Below are 16,474 nucleotides of genomic sequence, written 5' to 3'. Positions count from 1 at the left end.
TTCTCTTTCCCTTTATATCCTTATTTTTGTATGTTCATTTCAGGAGGTGTGTCATCCAGTGTTTCAAGACCTTCTTACATTATATACTCAACAATTGAGCATGCAGCTGCATCCATCGTCCATGTCTTCCTGTGTTTTTATTAACAACATATGTACAGTTTGTATTTACTACTGAAACTCCAAGCTATACCATGTCAATTATATATTTATCTATGTCAACTACGATATGCATAATGTCAATTACTTATATAAAATCTATAAAATTTAATGCATTTTACTACATTAATACCATATCTGTTTGGAGTATGTTCTGAGAAGACCCAACTCCACTGTCATCTACATCAAAATTTGTTCTTCATTCGCTTGCTGCCGCTCCACATTACGAATATATCTTTTCTTTATACGTCTCAAACCAAATATTCCTGCATTGGTCTCTTTATCTTTTCTAGCCTGCAGATGTTCACTTTTCCACCCTTTCATTAACGAAAAACGTGCGTGGAACTGGACGCTTGCCTTGTATAACTCTGTCTAAGTAGCACAACTGCATATGTTAAAAAAAGCATGTCAATTACTAATGCATAGTTTCAACTCTATATACAAGCCACTTAAATAACTAATACTACAAGTTATGTCAACTATAGTACATACTGTGTCAACTACACATATAAACCATGTCAACAACAATTACAAGACATGTCCACTAGTGGTCATACAGTGTCAACTATATATAAGCCATATAAATAAATAATACTATTATGTCAACTATGCTACATATAGTGTCAATTGTACATACTTTGTCAATTATATATACAAACTATATCAAAAACAATTACAACCTATATCAACTACACACACAACCTAATATAATCATGTTAACTCTTAACAATATATAATGAAAAATGTAAAACATACCAAGAGGAAGAGAACTGGTCTGCAAAAGCATTCTTCTCTGTTTTAACCAGTTTTCCATTCCAAGCTTGAGAACAGACATTGTATACAAACACCAGTTGACATTTCTCACATTGTCCAGATCTTCAATTATATGCCCAATCTTAGATTTGATCGTTCCACATGTTGATGTCTCAATGATTTTAAGAACCATGAACATTCTCTTGAACCAAAATCCTCCTTCACCATCTGCTAACATAAGCTCTTCAACAGTTTTATTATTTATGATTAACATTTCCTGGTTATGCTATCTCTCATGAAAGGTGCATGAGTTGTCCACTTATCTCTGTATTAAATTATGTCACCTTTTGGAAAATCATACACTAGCTCGATATCCTCTTCACTGATATGAATTTTCTTTCCATTATAAAGTTTTAACTTGGACTTTTTTTCATCAAAACTTTTTAACAATGAGAACGCCAATATGCTGGGAATGTACTCAATGTTGAAATGCAGAACACTCTCAAAACCCAACTCCTTCACAGCATTTATCTGTACCTCATTCAGTTTGCTCAGGGCATCAATAAAACACCGCGGCTTTCTTTTTACTAGAAACCGTTTAGATAACGGCTCATCTCAGAAGTAATTAACACTTCCTGATTAATTGTTGTACTCCTTTTTCGTTTTGATATCTTCCTCTTTTCTGGCTATTCTCATGTAGCGGGTACCTGATACCCACTGCCCGTTTTGCCACCCCTAGTGAGGAACATAATGGGTTTGTTATATTTGCATAATTGCAAATTGAAACTTACGAAATGATAAAGATATAACTAGCATACATCAATCAAAATGCATATTTTTAGGTTTTCTATTTCTAATCAAATTTCATAGTCTTTTCATGTTTTTATTACCTGATACTAATATTTCCAATGCCGCCCATGCCAAGGATATAGCTAGCAAGCGAACCCGTCTGTTGTTTCCTGCTATTCACAAAAGTCATATTCCTATATTTTAATGTAGAGTTGAACAAAGCACACATACATATAAAAACACAGTTTACCACATGTTTCAACACTCACTAAAATACCTACAAATATTTATATATAAGGCACTGAACAAAACTAAAACGGCAGAATTCACTAATTCAGCCGTTATCTTTTTCTTTTCACATTATTTTATTAAGGCCCAACCCAACTAAGTATTGAATATAGATAGCCCAAAACTTACTTTTCAAAACTTTCCACTTTTAATGATAACTTGTACATATAAAAATCTAACAATAAATAATTACATTATATATTTATTAACATCGGATTAAAATAAATATCTACCATATTCTGTTCGGACGATTTTCTAGGTGTTAGTGTAAATTATGTGTCGATAATCACTCATCCTTTATCTAATACTAGTATCACACCTGTGCTATGCACAGACTAAGGTATTTTTAAACATTAATTTAAGGTTAAAAATTAATTTACATGATAACATTAATAACAAATTACTATGCACGGTCCACTTTATTCTCTTCAAATATGAAATACTTTTTGAAATAAAAAAATTATATGAGGTCTAAAATTATAATGTATTTAATAATAAATATAAATAATACATTTGATTAATGTAGTGAATTTTATTAAAACAAAGTTGTGATATAAAAATTATGAGTTTATAATAATTTGTGTCACAAATTTGAGAGACAAAAAAAATTATTATGTAATGATAATATTGAAAACTCTACATTAATATAGAAAAAAATATATATGGATATAGCAAGTTTGAAAAAAAATCAAGGTACATTTCCACATTTTTAATAAATATGACCACATGGGTGTGATACGTTGCTAACTTTTCTTAAATTGTTAATTTGCTAACTCATCAATGCAATGTATTAAAATGTCAACACGATGATACGAAAATGTCAACGTAAACTTAAGTTGATATTTTAATACATTATGTTGACATTGATAGTTTATTAAAATGTCAACACAAATATGTGTTGACATTTTAGTGTGATCATGTTGAGATTCAGCTAAAATATAAATACGTGGAAAATAATATTGTACATTATTTTTGTAAAATGGAAAAATGACTCTGACGGTGAGACTAAAAAATAAAGCAAATTTACATCACACAAAGCAAAAAAAACCTAAAGAATGTATAATTACCACTTCTCCTAATGAGATTTAAGATATTGTTTATCAAAAGATATAATTTAAGATTGCACTGGTGAGACACTTCCTAGTCGAGCTTCATTTCATTGCAATATAGTGACCCTATACACTAAAAACCCAAACCTTGAAATCTAAATCCTAAACCCTTAACTTTAAAATATACTCATCATGACCAACAAATGATCCAAATATCAATAAAATTCTCCCTTTGTCTCAGTTCAGTTTTACTTTGTTGATCACTTATTCTATTTTGGGGGTTTTAGATCTATATTCGACATCTTACACTTGGTCGCCCTACTTGTTAATCCTTATTGATAGTAGAGGTTTTTTTTACCTGAATCTTGGCTGTAAATCTGTTTATATACTCATATCAAGAAAGTGCTTTACAATAGGGCTATGTGAACGGTAAAAAAAAAAAAAAAATCTTGCTTGCATTCATTTAAGCATCTATTCACCCAATGGTATTATTTATTAGAGCCGAAAATTAAATTAAATTAAATTATTTATATTTATTCATATAATTTAATATGTGCATTTAATTTATAATGTGCAATTAACTAAGTAGAAACCTAGGAGAACAATGTAAAAGATTGAGCCACTAAAGTTGCAAGTCAACCAACGTTTAGTTCACTTTTACTACTCAAATAAAACACGGAAATTCAATTTTCTTGTAATAGGAAAAAGCTCAAAACATGTAGCACTATATTATTTAAATATTTAAATACCATAATCCCCTTTACATTATTGATTATGCATTTAATTATTTAAATACCATTATTTTCATTAATCTCATCAATTCCATAAATTAAAAATAAAATTGGCACTCATTAATATTATTAATCGCCAATCAATCAACAATTCCATTATTAATTTCATTAATTTTGCGCATCTAATTTTATAACAGTTTTTAGATATCATATTTATGTTAAACAACTAAGCTACTTCCTTAATAATTCTTTCAAGCCCATGATATATCCAACTACAACTTCATAAAGTAAATAATTTCACAATTTGTTTATTAATTGTATTTATATATTAAATATACTAAAAATTGAATACAAATTTCACTAACTTTAAAATAAAAATATATTAAACATATTATTAACATTTAAAGATTACATAAAATATGCCACAATACTAATACTATAAAATAGCGAACATTATTACGAATATCATGTCATATGGAGTACTATAGTTTTATTGTTATAATATGCATTTAAATTAACTATAATGACATTTTTGTTAACTTTCCCAAAACTCTCCTTATATATGTATATAAAATATATATATTTGAATATATATTTTTGGAAATTTTTAACAAATAAGTAGGAACGTTCATCCACATATAATCCTAGTACAAGTGCCAATAAACCATTAATATATTTTGGGTGCCTGTACAAAAAAATTAAGGACAACTAAAATCCATAATAAAAAATAAAAAATAAAAAAAAGAAGGAAAAAAAATAATAGCACCCACCACTACAACAAATGCATGAACGCAATCCTCATTTCTACATCACCTCTCTCCATTCCCTTCCATTGAAAAGAAAAGAGATAAGAGAGATAAACAATTGCAAATATAGTTTCGGTGTTGGCCTCTTTTGCTAATATCCAAAGGCTTCATCTTCTCGGATTGCAAATATAGTTTCGGTGTTGGTCTCTTTTGCTAGTATCCAAAGGCTTCATCTTCTCGGATTGCAAATATAGTTTCGGTGTTAGCCTCTTTTGCTAGTCTCCAAAGGCTCCATCTTCTCGGATCACGTATCCATTCTCGCCAAGCTCAAGTTCTCCATTATCGATCACCGCATGCTCTCCTGTTTATACATAAAAAAAGGTTGTCCATTAACTTGTTTGTTGTGTTAAAATAAAGGACAACCCAACATATTTATAAGCCCAAAAAGTACTAATTAGGATCATTTTCCAAAACATTTCGCTGTTCATTTAAAAACAGAGAAGCCTTTATAATCCGGCTATGCACACATTTACAAATAGAGAATCATTTAAAAACAAACATAACTAAAAAGCATAAAACAACATACCATTCGATCGTGAAGCACACATACTAACTCACGACATTGGTTCTGTCTCTAGGAGTGGTAACTTCATAGACATGGATACAGACCTTGATAATCGAATCAGTTTTCATTAGTTCTAGATCATTGAGCAAGGTGTGGAATGGTTCCATGGTATCAACCTTGCTACTCATGGGAAGAACAAAAAGATGAAGTTTGAGCTGTATAAGGTAAGCACAACGTTCTCTTTGCACGGTTCCTAAGAACCGAGAATGTGTCCTGCTTCACCCATATCTTTAATCTCGAACTGGCGGGACAACCAAGTTCGCACTGATGACAACATCTTTTTATTGTTTCCAATTAGAAGAATGTCATCTACATATAAAACTAAGAACACAACATTTCCCTTTTCAACCTTCTTATACACACAGCTTTCATTAGCGCATTTTTCGAATCCAAACTTTTGTACAGTTTGATCGAAACACTGGTTCCATGATCTAGATGCTTGCTTGAGGCCATAAATGGCCTTCTTAAGCTTCCAAACCATGTGTTCCTTGCCCTTTACTACATAGCCTTCGAGTTGTTCCATGTAGATGGTCTCCTCAAGACTCCCGATTAAAAACGCAGTCTTAACGTCTATCTGCCATACTTCCCAATCCATGTAAGCTGCTACAGACAAAAGTATACGGATCGATTTGAGCATAGCCACTGCGGAGAAGGTCTCATCGTAATCGATGCCTTCCTTTTGGGTATACACCTTAGCCACTAATCTTGCCTTGAAGACTTTAACTCGTCCATTGGGTCCACGTTTACGTTTGTATATCCACTTGCTCCCATTGGCAGTACAGCCTTCGGGTAGGACAGACAAATCATAGACGTCTTTGTCTACCATTGATTGTAGTTTCGAATCCATTGCTTTCACCCATTCGCAATGATCGACATCTGCCTGCGCCCTGCAAGATTCCAGGGATCAAGTACATTGCTGTCCGAGGAGTGATCCATACACTCTCCCAAACCAATGTATCTTTCGGGCTCATGAGAGACCCTCCCACTGCGACGCGGCACTACAACATCTGGAATATTAGTTGAAGTTTTTGGAATTGTTGTTACACGAGGTAATTGTTCTTGGTTAATGGAAGTTGTGACTGGAGTTAGCTCTTCTAGAGCTATCTCACTGCTGGACTTATGATTCATTACAAAGTCTTCCTCTAAGAATGTGGCATGAGTGCTCACAATTACTTTCTGATCTCGGAGACTATAGAATTCATAAGCTTTCGTTCCTCTAGGGTAACCTATAAACACACATACCTCCGTCCTAGATTCCAGCTTTGTTGGATCCTTTTCCAATACATGGGCCGGACACCCCCACACTCTAAGATGTTCCAGATTGGGCTTTCGCCCATTCCACAACTCATATGGGGTAGTAGGAACTGATTTAGAAGGTAAGTTGTCTAAGAGATAGCTTGTTGATAGCGAAGCATGCCCCCAAAACAAAGTAGGTAACTGTGCATAACTCATCATCGAGCGGACCATGTTTAATAAGGTCCTATTCCTTCTTTCAGCTACGCCATTATGCTGGGGTGTGCCCGGCGCAGTCAGTTGGGATTGAATTCCCGCCAATGATAAGTAGTCCAAAAACTCGGCACTTAGGTATTCGCCTCCGCGATCAGATTGCAGGCACTTGATACTCTTGCCATGACGCGTCTCTACTTTAGCCTTAAACTCCTTGAACTTGTCAAAAGTTTCAGACTTGTAGCACATCAAATTGATGTATCCAACTTTCGAGAAGTCATCTATAAAGGTGACGAAATATCGAAAGCCGCCCCCTGCCTCGGTTGACATTGGTCCACACACATCAATATGAATGAGCTCAAGTACTTCCTTGGCCCTATTCCCCTTTGACCTAAAAGGTCTCTTAGTCATCTTGCCTTCGAGACAGGATTCACACTTCGAAAATGGTTCCTTTTCAAGACTAAGATGTTGATCAATCATCGCATGAATTCTTCTTTCGTTGGCATGACCAAGTCTAAGGTGCCATAAGTACGTTTCATTCATTGAACTTGAACGTTCTTTTCTTTTCTTAGAAATTATCGATGTAGCATTGAGTTCTGAGTTACGTTGATTAAACTGTGTAGAAGTGATTGTGTACAGATTGTTTTCCATGATACCACGAAAGATATAAGAGCCATCTTTCTTAATAACGCAATTGTCATTAAAAGAAATCGAATATCCATCAAAAGACAATTTAGAAACTGAAATTAAATTTCTTCTAAAAGAAGGTATCAACAAAACATTCTTCAAAATAAAAAATCTATCACTAGAAAAATGCAAATAAACGTCTCCCACTGCAACGGCCGCCACTTTAGTAGCGTCGCCCAGCTGGACTTCGATCTCATGATCATGTAACCGTCTTGTCACCTGCATTAAGTCATGATCAAAACATATATGATCAGTTGCTCCAGTATCAATAACCCATGTATGAGTAAATGTCGAAGCCAAATATGACTCGACTACTAGAGCATGGTGCATACCTGTAGCCTTGCCCTTTTTAGGGCAGTCTGGCTTCCAATGACCTTTCTCTCCACACTCGAAGCATTTTCCAGTAGGCTTCTTATCGGCCTTCTTCTTCTTCTTTCCTTTAGCATTCTTAGCTGCCACTGGGTTTGGTGCCCTTTTCTTTCATGCGAGGATTAGAGCCAGAGGAATTAGGCATCAGACTCAGCATAGCTACTTTAGCTTGAACCATAAGGTCCTCCGCCGACTTAAGTTCAGTCAGCAGCTCAGCCAAAGTGTAATCCCGCTTGTTCATCTCGAAATTGAGCTTGAACTGCTGGAAGCTAGGGGGAAGACTCTAAAGGATTATAGTAATCTGGGACTCGGGATCGATTGTCCCTCCTAAAACCTCAATCTGATTGAGGTGGCTCATCATCTCGAGGACATGTTGCCTCACAGATGTGCCTTCCTTCATAGACTTCGTCATGATACTCCGAAAGGCTTGAGACTTAGCCGTTCGATTCTGAGTACCAAAAAGATTTGCAAGATTTTGCATAATCTCGGCGGCAGTTGCCATAGCAGAATGCTGATGCTTGAGTACTGAAGACATAGATACCAACATGTAGCACTTAGCCATCTCATTCGCCTTATGCCACCGTTTATGCGCATTCTGAACTCCCACCGAGGCATTAGCCGCGGGAACTGGAGGCTGTGGAGTAGTGAGCACAAACTTGTACTCTTCTGCTGTGAGAACGATATCCAAGTTTTGTTTCCATTCTATGTGATTTTGGCCCTCGAGTTTGTTCTCTTTGAGAATTGCAGAAAGAGGATTAAAAGACATCTTGACGGATTTTATTGCACTGTAAACAGAAGAATTTACTATTTGTCATAAACTTATGTAAGGAAATTGAGTAGATTAACCATAAAACTTTCAAAATCTTACAGCAGCAAAATTAATAAATCGTATCCTCCTTTGGAGGTTAATACACATTAAAATTTTGACAATTTTATTGGTCACAACACCGACGCATTAATTGTATCCTCCTTTGGAGGTTAATACGCCTAATATTGCCTAAGCACGACCATCAGATTTAGCATTACAGAATTTTATTTCTACAACACACTCTCATAACAATGTTATGTGCTGATAACAAAACCAAGCTATCTCATATATTCTGATTGAACTATGAAACTCGCAGTTCCTTGGGATTATTGTCCCTACTTTGCAGGTGGCAATAATATTGGAAACCACTTTCTAGTTCATTCTATTTATTATGTGAGAAGTCCACCATTATGAACTTACTGTTTTCGTAGGATTATTGTCCCTACTTTGCAGGTGGCAATAATATTAGAAAATCAGCTTCACAAAATTTGGCAGTCCAACCAATGGAGACCATATATAAACTTTTAGTTCAAAATTATCGCTTAGATATTTGAGTTATGGTTTTTCATTAATTATCCTTTAGACTTAAGGCAGATTAAGACTAATTAAATTCTGTTGGTATTTAATTGACTGGATAATTGAATCTTTTATTATCTTTAGTATCTTAGTTTAGGAATTTATTAATCTAGAATTTAATTTTTATTCATGTCATGCTATAAGATATATCTAAAATAAAGTACATTATTTATAATCTTAATTAGACATGAAAAATTAAATTCATATAATTTCCATATTCAAGATTAGGGAGAATATAATTTTATATTATTTAATATAATCTTATATATATCAATCTTATTAAGGATTCTAGATATATATAATAATTAGGAAACTATTAAATTATTCTCATCTATATCATCTAGGATATAAAATATTCATAGATATAGAAAATAATCAAAATATTCCTAAAATTTAGGGAAATCTTCCCAAAATATTTTATTTCATTAAATAATATTATTTTTAATGATATCTTTTAATTTATGAATTAAATAATCACTAAAATAATCTTTCGTCAATATCTTGTGGTTCGAGGTTTGCACAAATCAACATGACGAAGATTCGAAGACTTGCCGCCGAGATGCTCGCCGGAATGGCGAAAATGTTGTCCGACCGCCGCCGGCAGCTCGCGCCCGAAGGCACGCTGTTTCCTCCACCCTCTCTCCCGGCGGAAAACCGCCGAGACACTCCCTCTGTCTTTGTCAACCAGCCACGCAGCCATGGCCGCGTAGCTCCGGCGAGCTCCCACTCCTTCGGCGGCCTCGCGCGAACCAGCATCCATCGCCCTTGGCCCGGCTGCTCTCGGTCGTGCGCCGCTAGGGGCGGGAGACTAGGGTTAGGGATAGGGTTTCGTGATTTCCGGTGGCATCGCCACCCAATCGCGACGTCGACGGCTTCAGAGCCGGAGGATGTAGGTTATCTCGATCACAACGGCGGTGCGGACGAGCCCTCAGCTCGTATTCGCGTAACCGCGCATTCGTCTCCCTCCTGCCACTGATCTGCCGCGATCCGTGAGGCACTCCGGGATCGGCGGTCTCCCCGGCGTCGTGCACGAGCCCACGCTCGTCAGCATGTCGTCGGTCGATCGCCTCCCTTGCTCCCACTACGATCGACGCCCTTCTCCAATCGCATGTTGTGCGATTCACCGACGAATCGCACATCTCTTGCGATCGTATAATTCAAGTTCTTGATTCGAATGTTCTTGAGTTCATCATGCATAAAAATAAACAATAAAACAAGAACATGATTCGAAATCAAATAACACATGCATACATGAATTTCGCAAAATTTAAATCCAAATAATCAGAGCCAAAGACTGACTCTGATACCAATTGAAGGAACTGGCAGCGGAAACGGTGCGACGGATTAACATAATTTAACAATTACTAATCGCACAAATAAATCACATAATAATAAGATCTATTTAGCGTATTATTTAGACAAAATCTATTCGCATAATTCTCACATGTATCGTGCTCATAACTTGAATTAATCATGCTTTAAGAATATTGAAAAATAAAACATGCTTTTCTACGGAGTAGAAATAATACCTAATTAATTCTCCAAAGAATTGAAGATGGCTAGCAGCTTCTCCACGTGACGCTTTGAATACTAAACCACAAATCTTCTCTCTGGATCCCGAACTGTACTCCGATATCAGTGTGGGCTGATATCACCAGAATACTAGAACTTAAATAAAGAAGACAGAAGAAATCCTTTTTGGAATGAGACAAAATTTCGAGCTCCTCTTCAGCTAGAGGGGGACAAAAATTTAGTGTTAAAACTTATTGTTTCTGTCTCTTTTATTCTCCTATTTATATTAAGTTCCTTTTGGGCCCAGACAGGGATTTATGGAAGGTTTTGGATATGAGCTCATCCAATTTACTTTTTACTAATTAAATTGAACCCACAATTTAATACTCCCTCTGTCCCATTAAAAATGCAACGTTTTCCTTTTTTGGTTGTCCCATTAAAAATGAAACGTTTCCTTAAATGGAAACAACTCTATCTCTACTTTTTCATCTCTCTTACTTTACTCTCTCTTCATTAACTCACAAAACAACACTACATAAAATCCCGTGCCGATTCTCAAATGTTGCATTTTAAGTGGGACGGAGGGAGTATAAGCTTAATTGGAATTTTACGAGCAGCCACTACAGAAGTAATATTGAACTCTCCCCATCCAAATCCGAAATTATAAGTAATCCGGGTTTTCGTTTAACTTTCATTTCCCGCTCTTAAGATAAAAATGTCCATTAATTAATTAATGTCTGCTATGGACTTAATTAATTAACTTCTTATTAATTCCAAGAGTGGACTTAGCATGAAACTCTCCCTCCGTCCCATTAAAAATGCAACGTTTACTTTTGCGCACTTGTTTTGGAAAAATTATAATAAATAACTAAAGTGGTGAAAAAATAAAGTAAGAAAGAGAATAATGTAGAGGAGAGTCCCCTTTATATTATTTTCTTTTTTACTTTATTTTTTCTCCACTTTAACTATTTATTATTATTTTTTTAAAACATGTGTGAAAAAGTAAACGTTTCATTTCTAATGGGACAGAGGGAGTATTATTCAAAGAGTAATTAAACTCCAACTAGCTAGGTTCCGAATAATAAAACCTTGTTTCGCGCTCCTCTTGAGGACATTATCAAACGAGATTCTCCTCGCACACGATTCAATATAATAGCAATCCTAGCACCGCTAGATATTAATCACCACTACCCAATATATCAGGATTATTGGGTTATGAAAAACCCGTACCATTTGATAAGTCAAAGTAATGCATAATCAATACCGTATGCTCAATGCTAACCTACATTGATTAAGAAACAAATATTTATCAAGACCTCGCCTTTCAGTAGATAGCCTAAGGGCAAGTCTTGCTGTTAGATCCGTTCAGTGCTATACCACACCAATGTCATCTTATTTCAGTAAGGCTTAGAAATATGCGGACTGACATTGCAACCTTTCTTGATGGATAGTCTAATTCCAACTAGGTTGTGAAATTCATCTTTTTCTTTGTTTAGAACTGACCGTGTTACCTTAAAGTGGACGCCGCCCACAACCAGTCTACTAATACAAAGACTTAGACTTTGTTAAGTTAACTTATACATTTAAACATGCATGAACATCCATTAAATGTAAAACGTAATAATATTATGACAAAAATTATCTATTTTATTCCTTGGAAAATAAAATAAGAATTTTACAGTATTCAATCACTCGAAACGTGATTTCTAGTATACAAACTCTAACAAAGAAAACCTTTCTTAAAACACTCACCGCCATCTACATCAGTATCAAGCTGCTCTTGCATATCATTGAAGTTAGTGAATCTTTTTCCTTCTTCTTAGCATTTGAAATGGTATGCATAACATCATTTATGTTATGCTTCTTTTCATTATTTATCCTCAGCTCCCCTCTTGGCAGTCCTAAGGTAGCATGCACATCCTCCTCATTGATGTGTAATGGTTCATCATCCATAAGTTTGATTTTGGTGCAGTTGTCTCGATTAAAATTTTCAAGAAGTGAAAATGCTATTTCTGTAGGAATGCTTCTGATCTTGAAATGAATAAGTTGCCAAATCCCATCTCTTCCAGAGCAACTAGTTGTTTCGAGTTCATCTTCTCGATGGCATCAACAAGACTTTTCACCCCTATGTTGACAACCAGTTTAGGTCTTCTGATTTTAATATCTTCAAAATCATCAAACACCATTTTTTTCTCTCCTTTAGCCTTACTTTTCTTTGCAATAGGCTGTTCATTATCATCATTGGTTTGTGACCTCACGCACTTTGAGGCTGGAAGACATAATACAAAAGAATTGGTCAAATTCATGAATATACACTTAACATAGTTCAAAATTTTACATGAATGAATCTGTGCCCTATGCATAATATATTTCACTAAGATACTAAATAATTAAATAACTCACTTTATGGCTTTCGTTTTTGAAGTCTCATGAATATACTTCGACCTCTTTTCAGTAGAAGTTGTAGTACTTGTTCTGGAGGTCTATCCTCCCGATTCTTCGAACTCCTTTCAGCAGCAACTGCTTCATTTGTTTTAGAAGTTGTAGTATCTTGTTCTGGAGGTCTATCCTTCCGATTCTTCGACCTCCTTTCGGAGGCAGCTGCTTCATTTGTTGAATCTTTATGATCAATTGAGTTTTTCATTTGTTCTATAGAAATGCATAAAATTAGAAGATTATTTCTTTCATATGCATATAGAATCATAAGACTCAAATGTAAAGTGTTAAAACCAAACAAACCACAATCAAATTGTTTACATCATCCATGGATTTTATTCCAACTCTTCAACTTACGTCTTTCTTTCCCTAGTTAGTCTCGGGAAAAATTGATGTGCCGTCAGCCACTAATTTGCACTTTTCATCATAGGCTTCCATCATTTTTTCCATGAGATCAATCCACTCTGGATCATTCTCTTGATCCACTTCCACAACATGTGTCATGTTATCAATTGGATATGACACAACTTGGTCACCTTCATCAACCTCCACACCCACCATCCTTAGTGCAGTTATGGCTACAACCTTGAAGCAATTGATCTCTTTGCTACTTGCCGAAGCATCCTTCATAAACTTCATCATTTTTTAATAGCAGCTGCAGCCTCCCTTATTGATTTTTATAGTTCATCAGTTGAAGGAGGTTCGGTTGTTGGCACAGTATTCGCAATGATAGTAGAAGGGACATGGGCAATGACAATGATTGAATCCTAGTTGACGTATAAAGCTTCGATGGAGACCGGGTCAACAATGCTTTCTACACTTCCTCTGCCAATGACACCACCATTTTTGAATTCCAGCTGACCTCTTTGCCTAAGAAGGGGTGATGTCCAATCTCGAATAGTAGGAAGTCTTTGAACCACCAACCTCGTCCGGTAGACAACCCTATCAACGTAGCAAGCATGCAAAAGGTTCAATCCAATGATCACTATGATTCTCTATATGGTATTTAAACTTCACTATATGGTATGTTAACTTCACTATAAAGCACATTTACTTCACCGTAGTGCATCACAAACACTTAACTCTAATAACGTTTTACTTCATTGAAATGATAAAATAGTGAACTATAAGAATGCATCAAAAATACTTCACTCTAATCATTAAATACTTCACTCTGAGCAAATTTCACTTCACTGAAATAATAAAATAGTGCACTATAAGCATGGATGACAAACACTTCACTCTAAGCATGTAATACTTCACTTTAATCATATTTTACTTTACTAAAATGAAAAATAAGAGGCACTATAACCATGCATCACAAACACTTCACTCTAAGCAAGTTTTACTTCACTGAAATGATAAAATAGAGCACATAAGCATGGATCACAAACACTTCACTCAAACCATGGAATACTTCACTCTAAACATATTTACTTCCCTGAAATGAAAAGGTAGAGCAATATAAGCATGCATCACAAACACTTCACTCTAACAACTCTAAGCAAGTTTTACTTCACTGAAATGATAAAATAGTGCCCTATAAACATGTATCACAAACACTTCACTCTAACCATGAAATACTTCACTCTAAGCACATTTTACTTCATTGAAATGAAAAAATAGAGCAATATAAGAATACATCACAAACACTTCATTCTTAATATGGAAATACTTCACTCTAAGCAGGTTTTAGGGTTTTAGGGTTTATTATTTCACTGAAATGATAAAATAGTGCACTTTAAGTATGCATCACAAACACTTTACTCTAACCATGGAATACTTCACTCTAAGCACATTTTATTTCACTGAAATGATAAAATAGTGCACTTTAAACATGGATCACAAAGACTTCACTCTAACCATGAATTACTTCACTCTAAGCATGTTTTACTTCACAAATGATAAAATAGTACACTTTAAGCATGGATCACAAACACTTCACTCTAACAATAAAATACTTCACTCTAAACACATTTTACTTCATTCCAATGATAAAATCGCATAGGTTAATATCAGCCCTTGATTTCTTGATCTTGTGGCTGATATTTATTCTCTAGTTATGTCTTTATTAGGCACTTGCCCTATATCACTACTCTACTCCTATATACTAGGTATATGTGTAGTACGTATATAAGAACATGTGTATAGCAATGTTGTAAGTATATTAATATATGTGTCTGGGCGGAGAATTCAATTTAGAAGTTTGAGGTGGAGCATTTACAAAGGAAATAAAAAAAATTGAAAATTAATTAACAAATTAGTATAAGTGAAATATATTGAGGTGGGGCAATTGCCCCTTAATGCCACCAAGTGGATCCGCGGTGTGCCAATAAAATGGATGAAGATGGGGACGGGTAGTATTGTTATAATTAATTAATATTAAATCATTTCCGACTATCCTCAGGTAGCGAGTACCTGATACCCGACGGGTATCGGGTCGGGATGAGAATTATCCATTACCCGCTACTCGTTTTGCCACCCCTGGTGAGGAACATAATGAGTTTGTTATATTTGCATAATTGCAAAATGAAACTTAAGATATGATAAAGATGTAATTAACATAAATTAAAATGGATATTTCTAGCTTTTCTATTTCTAATCACATTTCATACTCTTTTCATGTTTTTGTTACCTGATATAATATTTCCAATGCCGCCCATGCCAAGGATATAGCTAGCAAGCGAACCCACTTGTTGTTTCCTGCTATTTGCAAAAGTCATATTCATATATTTTAAATTAATGGAGAGTTGAACAAAAACACATACATAAAACACAGTACAATCACCACTTGTTTCAACTCTCACTAAAGTACCTACAAATATTTTTATTTAAGGCACTGAACAAAACTAAAAATGCAGAATTTACTAATTCAGCATTTTGAAACACAAAACTAAATCAATAATAACAGAAACGAAAGTATACCATATACTAGCTGCTAAATCAACGTCAAGTCCCATTTCAAAGCCTCCAAATTATAAGTTTCTACAAAATTTCCACAAAGAGAAAATAAAATGAATAATGGAGATTCGGTTGAGGGAGAAGGAAACCAAGAGGAGTATACGTAAATGAGAAAGGAAGATGAATATTCTAGGGTTTTTTCTACGTAGCCTTTCTCTCTCTCTTTTCACATTATTTCATAATAAAGGCCCAACTAGATATTGAAAGTAGATAGCCCAAAACTTAATTTTCAAAACTTTACACTTTCAATGATAACGTGGTACATATAAAAATCTAACAATAAATAGTAATTGATAGTACATTATTATTTATTTTTTTCGCATTGCATTAAAATAAATATCTACTATATTCTGTTCTGACAATTTTTTTTCAGGGTGTTAGCGTAAATTATGTGTCGATAATCATTCTTTTCCTTTATCTATTCCACTATACCATGAACCATGTTATTTTGTTGATTTTTAACGTATCAAATATTTTTAATAAATATAAACAATTTATTTTGAATTTTGATAAAATATAGTAAACATGGATGGATATATGCA

The 16,474-nt window shown here is 34.7% G+C and overlaps 1 pseudogene; it reads right to left on the bottom strand.

Annotated features, from left to right (window-relative positions):
• Positions 1 to 13,340: 13,340 nt before the first annotated feature.
• Positions 13,341 to 15,431, bottom strand: LOC148932576 (uncharacterized; annotated as a pseudogene).
• Between the last annotated feature and the right edge of the window lie 1,043 nt (positions 15,432 to 16,474).

Source organism: Salvia hispanica, chromosome 2, assembly GCF_029641045.1.
Source record: "Salvia hispanica isolate PSC_SH4W2 chromosome 2, Shi_PSC_v1, whole genome shotgun sequence".
In the NCBI taxonomy this organism is placed as follows: Eukaryota; Viridiplantae; Streptophyta; class Magnoliopsida; order Lamiales; family Lamiaceae; genus Salvia; species Salvia hispanica.
The sequence above is the reverse complement of the archived record's forward strand: the minus strand, read 5'-3'. Positions and strand labels throughout refer to the sequence as shown.